This window comes from Onychostruthus taczanowskii, unplaced genomic scaffold (genome assembly GCF_017590055.1).
Source record: "Onychostruthus taczanowskii isolate IOZ18803 unplaced genomic scaffold, ASM1759005v1 scaffold12, whole genome shotgun sequence".
Classification (NCBI taxonomy): Eukaryota; Metazoa; Chordata; class Aves; order Passeriformes; family Passeridae; genus Onychostruthus; species Onychostruthus taczanowskii.
The window spans coordinates 2,823,330-2,834,091 of record NW_024498351.1 but is presented as its reverse complement, the minus strand read 5'-3'; positions in this window follow the sequence as shown (position 1 = coordinate 2,834,091).

Genomic DNA, 10,762 nt, shown 5'->3' with positions numbered 1-10,762 from the left:
AAATTAAAGCATTCTATGAATCTGTTTCTTCCCACACTCCATATAAAGCTTCCTGCAGAGGGTGCAGCCCCACAGGGAGCAGAGACACTTCTGCAAAATGTTCCAAAAAGGCTCATTTTTCAGTGGGATAGGAAAACCTTTCCATTATGCTCATCCTCTGCGACAGGTCAGCCCACCCGCTATGTGAGCCTGCCTCGCGTGATGGGCTGGGGCCGAGCAGCCTCGGGGAAAAGTGCCTTAATTGCTGGTAATGCAATAGCTCCACTTAGCACCAGCAAAGCCATTCAAAAATGGATTCATTCAAAAACATTTTCTGGATACACATCTAGGGAGCAGCCGGCTGTGTTGGCATGTTGCTCCATTACTTAACCACTGGGTCACATATCTGTGACTACAGATGGCTTTTACATCCGCACCTCTTAAGCAGCATCTGATACCATGGCCGAACGCTGGCCCAAAGGGAGGCATGCAGTCATTCTGACCAGAAAGACTTTTTCCTTTAAATTGAACACCATCTCAGGCAAGGCATCAGAAGGTTTTTCTGTGCCCCAGTTAGACCCAATGGAAACAGCCTTCCTCAGCTCCAGCATGGGAAGAATTACCCATCTGAAATTCAGGTGCAGCTCTGCCTTGCAAAGTCCAAGGATGGGCAAATAAAATTACCTTTCCCCATCAATCTCTCACCAGCACCCCAGGACACCCACTCTACTTCCCATGGAGTTCTTCTAGTGATGTTTCTTAAAAGACATTTTTTCTCCAACTTCCCTTCGTCTCAGGTTTTTTCTTCCAGGCATCTCTAAGGAATCCACAGCCTCCAGGGGCAGCTGCAAAAATTTCACCATGCCAGTATTTGCAATGCAAATCTGCTGGGCTTAATGCTGACACAGCTACAGCTGCTTAGCTGTTGACTGCACAGGGAAGGCAACACAGAGGATCAGAAAAGAAGTGCTTTGGTCTACCTGAGCCAACATACCAGCAAAGTCAGTGACAGCACAAAATATGAAAGCAGAATGGTCCTACAAACAGACTCACAGCATCAACTCACCAAGTACCAATGCAAAAGTATTCACACTGTGGATCCTGCTGTAGGCCAGGCACTCTGTGGCACAGAGAAGAAATGGAGCAGACAACAGACTCATGGTCCCTGGCTCAATGAACTTACACAGGCTTTGACAAATGCCTTGGTGAGCACCTGTGGTCTCTCATCCCCATCCTCAACCACAAGCTAAGTGTCCAAATGCCCCAACTTTATCAGAACTACTTACTTTCTTGAATATTTTGATGCTTAGGGTTATATAGTGAAGAATTGTTTTGTTCAAGGAGAACAATGATGGGTGAAACTTGCATAAAGCTCTTCAGAATGTATTTCCTTATTTGCATGCTTCTCATGCAAGGGAAGCCACATATGGTAGCAAATATTTTACAAAATCTGTTCCACTTGTAGAATAATCCCCCAAATTATTCCATGTTATTAAGGACCCATGGTATATAAAATGTGAGCAGTACCATATGACACACTTCAGATTAACCAAAACAATTTGTTTGACTCAAAATGAAACTTCTCACTCCATGTTTGAGGACAGGCTTTTCATATTGCTGAAAGCAACTGCTCCCAGAATTGAAAACTGGGGCATTTCTTTTTTATTTCCCAATTTCACCATGTTTCCATATACTAGTTGAAAAAATATGTCCTTTCTTTCTTGCAAAACTGCTTCCAGGACAGACTTGGAAACAGAGCATCAGCCCAAACTCCATTCACAGCCCTCACTCCAGCACAGGTGACACATACGTGAGGAGAGTTTTGCTTTCTTCCCATATAAATATTTAACTGGCTCACACCCAATTTGCCTAAAGGATCAAGCCTTCTCTTCTCATTGATTGCTCTGCTAACTTCTTATTAGTGGTGGAGATCATCTCCGTGTCTTTAAAAAGGAAGTTGGAATAACCTTGAAAATGAAGAAATATTTACTAGGGAGAAAGAGGAACGAGGCTTCAATGTTGAGAAGAAAATTAGTTTGAAATCTTCAGTCTAAAGCAGGATGGGAAATGGGGAAGTTCCTGGGGTTTTTTAAGAGTTCCCAACCAAACAAATTTATTTTATATATTTTTTGATGCTATGAAGTAGGCTACCTCCCACTTCACTAACAGGTCCACAAAAAAAAAGGAGAGGTTTAAGAGGATGCAATTTGGTTTCAGGGTAAGAAACAGACCAGCAGTTAGCTTTTGAAGATAACTATTTTGAAGATAACTATGTAGCTGGATGCTACACAAAACCGTCCCTTAACTAATGCCATTTACTGAGAATGTTGTCCTTTGCATGTCCCTTTAAGTGCTGTGCCCATGGGATTACACATTGTATGATTGCTTGCTGAGATTTTGCAAAAACATGGAGAGGATATGGTGTCCCAAACCTGGAAAAATACAAGTGCAGAGAAATTTCCGGAGTCAGGTCTGGTTTGGGATGTTTGTCCAAAAACAAGTGATTTTAGCTCAGCACTGTGTGCTGATCCTTCCCCCTGATCCAAGTCAGAGCTGTTACAATATGCCACTTGAACATGGACATAGGGAAATATATACTCTCAGCATGAATCCGGGGGCTCAGAGGGGCAGGTAGGATGGACACAGCTCCAAACTGCTGCTGGAAACAGGAATTGGCTCCTCACTGCATTCACCTCCATCCTTAAACAGGTGTTTTTCTCCAAGGCATCAACCTTTTTCATCTCACAACCTTGTGGAGATAAAGCTTGGCACTTGGTATATTTCTTTGGCTCTTGAATCTGTCAAAATTCATCATAATTTGCAAGAACTGTAGAGAAAAGAGAGGCAGACATCCTGTCCCAAAGACCATATTTAAGATAGTTTGGCTCAAAATAACACATTGCTCTTCTCAGCGCATGCTGTGTGCAGGTAGTGAACTCTAAAACAAACAATTTAATTTCTAAAATCCGAAAAAAAATCCTTCTGTGATAAGATTAAGAAGCAGGCAAGAAGGCAATTCTTCTGGGAGGAAAAAAAACACAGCTGTGAAATAACCTTTAGGGGCTTTAGAAGGAGGGCTTGATCTTAGGTGATACATGTGGTCCTGCCTGAAGAGATGGTGCTGGACAACTTATCTGGGGCTCATTCAAAAATCCCTGGTTACCAGCATCCTCAGTGCCAGCAAACATGTGTTGGAGCCAGGCTTTAATCGAGAACTCAGATAAAGAGCATGTTTTCCACTGGGGAATTGGGGTGGCATAAATCTGTACGCTTAACGGGTTTGAGTCTCGAGGGTAGGCATACTCCCATTGCAAGCGCTTTCCTTACAGCTAGATAAAAGCCTCCCATAAATAAAGCTTTGAAATCTTCCAGGAGAAGTTAGCTATACAAATGTGGGCACATGAAGCTCGGTGTAAGCAATAATTCCACAGATTTTTATTAGAAAGTAGATATATGGGAGCAGCAATGCATGATAAATCAACATATCTGCCTCTTTACTGGCTTTTATGATAGGCATTAGCAGTAGTGACTGTCATAGAGATCATAACAGCTTTATTTCCACCATTACTGTAAGACAAAATCAAATATAAGCAGTTGATATTATTTTTTAAGTATAAAATCTTTTCCCTTGCTTTGAAGTGGTGACAAAATCATTCCTGGTAAACATCAAATTTAGGGGGAGGAAGGAAGTGGGGAAGGGAGGAAGGAAGGAAGGAAGGAAGGAAGGAAGGAAGGAAGGAAGGCTCATTTGGGGTTTTTTTGGTAAGACTTTCTTGGAGCCTTGGAGGCAGCTGACATGTGACAGTGCACAGCCATCACAGTGTCTCCCTGACAAACTGAGAGGTTTGGCATTATTGATGGCAGCACAAGGACTGATTACTTCTCCTATAGGGCTCTGGCAGGAGTTTTGCTGTTGCAATGTGGATATGACCAGCACAAAAGTGTTTAATCTTTTTCAGTTGTCTCCTTGAATAAATCAGCTTATATATATAATCTGATTATACATTTAATATAAACATAGAAATTAAATAGATAATTGGTAAATAGGGCTTTGGCAGCAAAATTATTTTAATACAGGGCTAGAGAGGCTAGACTGTCTTAAAAAATATTTCTCTCTCTCTAGGTTAGGATTTAAAAGACAGTTCCAGGAGTTTTCCATCAAGCCTAGATCTGTAAAAGTTCAGGCACTCAGCTCTGACTGGGAACTCCCTGGAGCTCTTTACAAGCTTAAGGAAGAGCAGGCTGTTTTGTTGGTATGGAAGTAATGTGGCCTTGCACCCTTCTTTATCTGCTCACTCAACATGTCCCATGCAGTGAACAACTTGGTGAGTTGATGCCAAATGGAAGCTTCATTTTGCAGCTGCCCTTTTTGAATTCCCATTGTAGGCAAGGCTGGAAGCAGTGTCACATAAGACAGTGGCACTGCACAAGGTGAAAGGTAATTTTACCCACTGTTTCATCTTCCATGGCCAACTCATCATAATCCCACCTGTTTCAGAGTCTCTTACCTTCCACAAAACGACCCGTGCCTACCCTGGGGAATCATCAGACACATAATTGCAGTCTTCCTCCTTTGTGGTTAGTCCTGTAAAATAGTGCTTGGCCCATCTGTTGCCGCTGACACGATAGAAATGATGCTATGGAGTAATTACAGGAGGGGACACTGGGAGCGGGGAGCTTCGCGCGCGCTGCTCTCCCACGAGGTGTGCAGTTGCGAAGCAACCTGACACATCTGCCAGGGCTGTCTAAGAAACTATTAACCAGTTGCTGCCTCCTGTGCTCAAGAGTTGCAGGCAATTTCACAGTAATCGTTTCTCAGCTTCTTCCACGCAGGCAACCGTGGTGCCGAGATACTGGCTTAAATATGTATTGCAGAATGGCATCCTTAATAGAGGCTTTACAGGAGCAAAATGTATGTGGGTAATCTGCAAAGGCTGCCTGCAACTGACAGCTTCGTTACTGCTCTGAGGATGCATGGCAGGCACCGGGAGCAGTGAGCAGCCGTGGGAATGGGCAGCTTTGATTCGCAGGAGTGGTTCTGCAGTCCACCTTCAAGGGCTCAGGGGTAAAATCAGAAGCATCTGTGCAGGGAATGCTTAAAAGTGCAATATTATTGCATGTGTTGGATTTGCATGGCCAGCTTGGGCAGATACACCACTAGGAGGGTGTGCTGCAGGGGTGGCTTCTGTGAGAAGCTGCCAGAAGCTTCCCTCATGTCCAAGAGAGTCTGTCCCAGCCGGCTCCAAGACAGAGCCACTTCTGAACAAGGTGACAGTGATGACAGCAGTGCCTCAGGATGACAGATTTAAGGGGTGAAAGTTACCTCAAGAGCAACTGCAACCAAAGTGGAGCAAAAATATGTGAGAACAGCCCTGCAGATACCCAGTGCAGAAAGAGGGGCAGGAAGTGTCCCAGGCACCAGAGGTGAGATTCCCCTGCAGCCCAGCCCTTGGAGAGGCAGCTGTGTCCTCGAAGCCCATGGGAGGCATGTGGATGAGAAGTGATCCCATGAAAGACTCCACACCTAAGCAGGTGGATGCACAAAGGAGTCTGTGACCCTGTGGAAGCTCACACTGGAGCAGGCTCCTGGAAGGACCTGTCACCTTGTGGAGAGAGGAGCCTGTGTTGGAGCTGGTTTTCCAGCAGGACTTGTCACCCCACAGGGAACACACACAGTGGAGCAGTCTGTATCTAAAGGACTACATCCCATGGAAGGGACCTACACTGGAGCAGTTTGTGAAGAGCTCCAGGCCATGGGAAAGACTCATGCTGCCAAAAGATCATAAAAGACTGTTTCCTATAGGTGGGACCCCATTTTGGAGCAGGGGAAGAGTCAGAGGACTCCTCCCCCTGAAGAGGAAGGAGCAGCAGAGAGAATGTGATGAACTGACTACAATCCCATCCCTCTGCATGGTTGGAGGTAGAAAATTTGGGAGTAAAGTTGAGCCCAGGAAGGATAAAAGATGGGGGAAGGTTTTCAAGATTTAGTTTTTATTTTCATTACCCTACTCTGATTTGATTGGTAATGTTAAATTTTTCTCCAAGTTGCATCTGTTTTACTTGTGATGGTAATTGCTGAGTGGATCTCTCATTGTCCTCATCTCAACTCATTAGGCTTTTGATATATTTCTTCTTCCCTGTCCAGCTGAGGAGGAGACTGATAGAATGGCTTTGGTAGGCACCGAATTCCAACTGTAGAGAAGCAGAGGCTGAGTTTTTGGGAGCCTAGACCTCTGGCTTGCAGAAAGGACCACGAGCCAAGTTCTTCTGCAAACACAAAAAGAAGGGAGACTTCTATGCCGTAAAGCTGGGCTGGGTATGGAAGTCCCCAAATCTAGTCTGACAATGAAGTGAATAATTAGCATTTTTGCTTCTTTAGTAAGAGTGAAACTGAACATGAAAGCAAAGGCAGTTCAGGCATCTGCATGTGCAGAATTGGTTTAAGGCTCATTGCAGCTGAATGAGGTAGGAGATCATGCTGGTACATGTTGGGAAGTTGATTTAAAACATCTGAAAGCTTAAATGGCACCTAGTGCCTTCAGAAAACTACCTGAATCCTCAGAGCAAGAGCAAGGTCTAAATTTTGACAAGATGTATATCTGGTACCCAGAGACATCTCCTCCTGATGCAAAGCTTTGTCTTCACAGTATTCCCTGCCCAAATGGAGGCAAAAAAAAAAAATCCACTAAAGGACTGGGCCCTGGAGGGGATGCATTAGTTGGCATTATTTTCTTGGTCGTTGAGTTTCAGCGATTCAGAACAAGTAGCAATGCCTCTCTCTACAGCTTTAATGACGTTTGCTGCCAGAGACGTGAGCCACAGGAAAGGACAGGGCTGTAACTTTATTTTAAGCCGGATAGGCTGTAGCTAAATCTCCTGAATCCCTTTCAGCTTTAGAAATGGTTTTCCCCTATCTCTGCCTTCTACCTGGTGCCTTCACATTGTTTGTGCTAAAAGGGGAATGATACTTTTAATCTCGAAAATGCCTTTGGAGCTCTGGAGTGGATCGCTTTAAAGTCAACAGTGTTTAAAGCACATTAATGAGGATATTCACCATAAAGCAGTTTTATTTCTGTGTGTAACTGATAAACATGAATATGAGAGAGTATAAGGGGAAAGAGGTGGGGAAACAGTCCTGCTTGGAAAAGCAAACAAATCACGGATCCGTGGTAAAAAGGATATCAAATTATTATAACACTAAAGCTGGCTGTGAGTCTTCTGGTGGAACATATTTTTCATTTTTTTTTTTTCTCTCTCTGTGGGTTTAAGTTCACAGCCCAGCACTTTGCCTGATGTTTGGAAAATTATAGTCAGACTACATTGTGAGAATAGCATTATCTTATAAGTTTTTTTAAAACAAAAGTGGTAGCTGGTGCTCATCATGCTGGCTTACTCCTGTGCAGACACAGGTAGTAAAAAATAGATAAGGGTAGTAGCAAACAGGACTGTTGCCTCCTAGCAGGCAGCAAAATTAAAGAAAAAAATTTTAAGACTGTTTAAAAACTAGGATAAAAGCAGGTCAGGTTGGTTCTGAGGCCCCAGCCATCCCTTTTTCACAGCTCTCCAGATCAATATAAGGTTTTGATGAGACAGCCAGAAAGAGGTGAACCAGGTACCATCTTTGTTTCTTTACCTGGAAAAGGCAAAACTTGCAATCAACCTCACACAAAAAAATAAACACCAAATAAACCTTGAGGGCATCAGGAACAAGATGTACTTACCAAATAACCCCAGCAGCATGAAGTCCTGGTGTCACTGAACCCAACACTCCTTTTGTATTGACTGCAATGCGATCCTGAACTCTCTTGTTACCATTTTAACCACACTTTGGTGCGGTTGACTTTGGAGAATCACTGAAATGTTACAGTGAGGTGCAGAGCGAATTCTTGTCTGCATCTCTTGCAAAAAATGAAAAGATTTTGACAAAGAATAATTATTCTATGTCAGCTCTCCAAACTAAAATGAAAAACAGTTTAAATTCGGGGGGTTTGGGGGGGGGGTGTATTTATCAAAATCATTTTATATGGGGAGAAAAAAAAACCACACACAAAGAAAAAGAATCATGAACTGTTTCTCCCAGACAAATTCTCATGTTTGATTAAATCTATTTCCGACACGCAGGAGGATGAAATATATCAAGCCTAGGAAATAAATGTGTGAGCAACTTTCAAGAGTGATCAGGATTTACAATGACCTTTTATTCTAGGCAAGCAATGGCAAGCGCTATGATGGATACAGAGAAAAGATTACTGAGAAACAAGGAAATTTGCATCCAGGACCAGCAGGAGCAAAAAGGGCACTGAATTGTGCTCACTTTACACAGAGGGTTACAGTGCCATGTTATTGCAGACAAATGAAGGGCTTGCATTAAAAATGCATAATTTAATCAAGAGAAAAACTACTAATCAGATTGAAATATGCAGACCTGATATTGGTTTTTTAATATTAGTGTTATTAAATTCCACTATAGTTTCTCACAGAATCACCCAAATGTAAATTAAAACAAGGGGAAACGGTTAACAAAATTACAGGCCCAGATCAAACATTCCTGCTCATTCGTAAGCATCCCGCTGACTTGTGATATTGGGGATGGTATAAAAGGCTTAGTATAAAATACAACATGCACTGATCTAATAGTACTTTTCCCAGTCAGAGCAGCTTGAAGTGTACCCTGATGCTGTTGTTGGCTTGAGTTGAACGGCAGCTGAGGATCGATGCCAGCATCTCTGCCTTGGCCAAACACAGAAGTGCCACCTCCATGTGCCACAGCCTGAGCACGGCTACAGGGCTGCCAGCTCCACCCCAAGTCAGCCTCTGCTGTAAGGAGCAGGAACTTACTCCCTGGACAAAATCATCCTCTAGAATTAAGATCTGCACCAAGAAAACAGGGCTGAACATTCCTCTAATGTAACATATTAAGAAGATTAAAAGTATCCCTCATTTGTGTATCACATATGACGCAAGAGTCACTGCCTCTGCTCAGCATCTGTCACACCCAAGGCTCTTCCTCCACTGCTGCTGCAGTGCAAGTTTCCAAATTGCCCATTTTACATGAGGGTGAAACAGCTGTGCAGGAAGGTGCTGTCACCTGCCAAGGGAAACAGCATCTTGCAGTTGAAGTTAGGAAAATGTCCCAAGCCCCTTTTCTCATTTGAACACTTCTGATGTGGCAAACCTCAGCAGAGAGATGTGCTTGTCTTGAAACTCCACCAAGAAACAGGGGGCTCACGTTTTTGTCTACACACCTGCTTTACAGTGTTTCAGTTACAGCAAGGCAGTCACCCTGTAACATCATTCTTCAGAAAATGAAGAATTATTAATATTAACCGGTTTATAAGGGTGGCCCCACTGTTTCAAGGAGTGTACAAACACCAGGAAAATGACACAATTATTTTCCCCTTGTCAGTTAGAACATAAACACTGTAGAATAGAGATTCTGGACTTTTTGTTTGCACAGCACCTTGTATCATAAGGTCCTAATCTTTCAGGTACATCTGAACTCCAGGTGGCTCACCAAGCCACTTCCCATCATTTACCTGCTGTCCTGGTTAATCGGGGAGGCCCCAGCTGACAGGAGGTGAACAAATAAGACACCCACAGGTCTGAAAGCCTGACCTCAGTGCTAGGGAAGTTTACAGACATTGTTTGAGCATCTTCACACTGCACAGACAGGACAACCAGGGGAGCTGGCCCAGCCAGCACAGGGCTATGAGAGGCAGGTCCTGCTTGACCAACATGATCTCCTTTTGTGACCAGATGACCTGACTAGTGGATGAGGGAAAAGCTGTGGATGTTGTCTACTTGAACTTCAAGTAAAACCTTGGACAGTGCTTCCCACAGCATTCTCATGGATGGGACAGGTGCACTGTTTGCTAGGTCTACGATCATCAATGGTCTTGGAGGTCTTTTCCAAACTTAATTATTTTATGATTCTATTCTAAAACAGGTACTGAGCATTTAACATTGATTCCCAGTGACACTTTATTTGACATTCACCCATGAGAGAAAGAGAAGATGCACAGCAGGAAAACAAGGAAAATTAAACAGCATGTGTGACCAGTAATACACAAAACTGCTCATTTTGCAAAAATAGCTGTAGACTCTTTTAGACTGAAAGCTGATGTGTCAATCTCACTTCCTACTTATTTTTCAATTTATTTGATACACTGTATGAGTGTTTCTGACACTACTTGCACCAGGGGATAAATAAAGCTAAGCTAGATTCCCTTTTCTTCCTTTTTTCCCTCATTTTTGCCAGCTGCTACCCCCCCGATCTCAGGTCCTGCACAAACATAACACCATAGCACAGCACACACATGGCCATCAGCAGCATCAGATAACGGCCAGGAAGCTGCTGCTGCTCTTGATTCCCTGCTGTGTTACATCAGTGCTAATGAGGAGTAAATAATAGTAATAAATCAGCTTTCTGCAGTTGACAGTAAGGTGTTCAATATTCACTGAAGCCACTGGCAACTCAGAGGCGGTTTCCAGAGGCCCCTGCCTAGCAAACAGTGCAATACTTCAAACACCATTTATTCTGGAAGAGCCAGCTACCGTGTTCTGTGGTATGAACTTCAAGGCAGCCCATCTTGCCACATTAGGAAATCCTTTGCAGACAGCAGATGAATGAAGTTGGAGGAGACACCTCATGGGTTAGAGCCTGTCTCATGCAGCATTTGCCTGGGCTTGACCTCCCCTCTCTAACCACAGAAAGGCTGCAGCAGAGCCCTTTTGGCTCATAGGTTGAGTCAGGGGCTTGCAGATGCTGATAAATCTTGGGGGG